The sequence below is a fragment of the Manacus vitellinus genome, unplaced genomic scaffold (genome assembly GCF_001715985.3).
Source record: "Manacus vitellinus isolate BGI_N305 unplaced genomic scaffold, ASM171598v3 scaffold_3_pilon, whole genome shotgun sequence".
NCBI classification, from domain to species: domain Eukaryota; kingdom Metazoa; phylum Chordata; class Aves; order Passeriformes; family Pipridae; genus Manacus; species Manacus vitellinus.
The window spans coordinates 33,264,528-33,266,637 of record NW_021940535.1 but is presented as its reverse complement, the minus strand read 5'-3'; positions in this window follow the sequence as shown (position 1 = coordinate 33,266,637).

Below are 2,110 nucleotides of genomic sequence, written 5' to 3'. Positions count from 1 at the left end.
TCCCCGAATGACGTTTCTTGGCAAGAAAGCTCGGGAAAATAACAACTCTTGCAGTCCCAGCAGTGCTGCACGGGTCCGTGATGGAGTTAGCCCAAAATCGGCTGGGAAGAACAAACTATAAATGAGAGTTGGCTCGCGTGCCCCCGCTGCCAAAGGGAAACCTCGACCGAAAGCAATCGGTTATTTTCGATTTGTTGCAGGTCTGGTAATTTGTGCGGGCTGCAGGTTGTTTTTAGTTGAGGAGCGAGATGCTGAAGAAGGTAACGGCTGTCCGGGGATTTAGGAGGCCAGACAAAAGAAGTCTGTCTGTCATCTGCTGCGAAGTCTTGTCGTTCTGTCACTGACAGAGAGCATCGTGATGTAGCGTCATCTGAATGCCGCTGCATGTTACCTCCTGGTGTCACCACATCGTGTTTGGTTTCGACACCAGTTTATTTTGCAGTTGACTTTTTTACCGAGAACAATGCCAAAGAGTTCTGGTCTGCTTGGACTGGTGTTTCTCTTAGTCTTTGGCACTCTGTGTTGCTTAATTCATTGTTTAAAACGTTAATTCCTGCTAAGAGCATCAACACACAGCTGAGCAGGGAGAGAAGGTACATCAGAAGAGCTGTGAAGTACCCCCGAGTTGGCCGAGCAAAGCAGCTGGAGATAGTGCTGTAATACCTGTGAGCAGATGCAGCAGCCCCTGTCCTTGCAGACCTTCTGTAAGGGCCCTTCCACAGCCCTTGCCCATTGGTCTTCCCACTGGGATCTTTCTCCTTACAGTCAGTCTGGCTGGCAGACCTGGGTCAGTTTGCAGGGCCTCTTTGTCCCAGTGAGAGAACGTGAAGTGCCTGTGCCGCAGCCATGAGCTGTGGCACTTTTCTTCCTCAATAACCCTACCGAGGAGGTGCACTGGAGTACTTGAGCATTAGGATTTTTCACATGTTGTGTATGCATTCAGTGTACCACCTTTAGCTTTTAAGGACTGCAAGCTTTTAAGTGTATGATCGGATTCAAAATCACGTATTTTTTATTGTCCTACTGCAAGATGAAAAAGACTGAGAAAAGCTCATTCATATTTGTAAACCAGAGAGTTCAAGGGTAAATGCAAAGTTACAATTGTGAAGCAAATGTCAAGTCACTGTTATGAATCTCTCTGTCCCTATATGAAAATAGCTTTCATCTATCACCAGTCTTAAACTTGTAAAATATGTTTAACTTACTTTGATTGTAAAAAAATGAGGCAGTCAGGTGTTTGGTCTGATATGTGTCTCTGTGCGTGTATAGATGCAGAGAGACACTCTTCCACAGAACTATGGGAAGGTTTTACTAATGGTGGAAGTCATTAACAAAGAAAATGTTTTGAATGAGGATGCTGCTTTGTTGTAACAGTGACAGTCCTGTTAATGCCTTTTAGGGAGCAAGGCCCCTCTGGCTGGTAATTTCTGCATGTTTTAGTTGGCTCGGTTGGGTGATCATCTATTTTTGTCATTTTGCACAAATGAAACAACCTTTTAGTTTCCTTGGGAGCTCTGGCCTGATTTTAGGTACACAGATTTTTATGTTTTACAGCTCCTCCAGTTCTGTGTGTATATGTGCAGACGTGTAGGAGTGTGGTTGGGTGAGGGGTTTGTTTGTTTGTTTGCTGGTGGTTGGTTTGTGTTTAAAACAGCTGCTACCAGCAAGATTTTTCAATCTTCAGGTGCTCTAATATTTTGACCATCATTCTAGTAACTGCACTTTGAGCGAAAAAACTTCTAATTTATCTGTATGAGGTTTGAACATAGTCCGTTTCTGATACCAGAGCCACAGATAAGCCCAAGCAAAGAAACTCTAAACTTGCATACCAGGAAATCCTTGGTTAAAACATGTGCTGTACTTAACTCTTATACTGAAGTGGAGGAAAGAAAACCAAAACCTCATTGGAAAAAATCTTTCTGGGTATTTTTCACATGGGTTTTAAAGTTCTTTTTGTAAGAGCTAGTTGCTTGGTGAGATTAACAAATTACAAATTTTATGGGTATCTAATTGTAATTTTGTCAGTCACCTGTTCAGTTGTGATTTATTATAAATAGTAAATTCCTGACAGTGTTCAAGGCTAGGTTGGATGGGGCTTTGAGCAACTTGG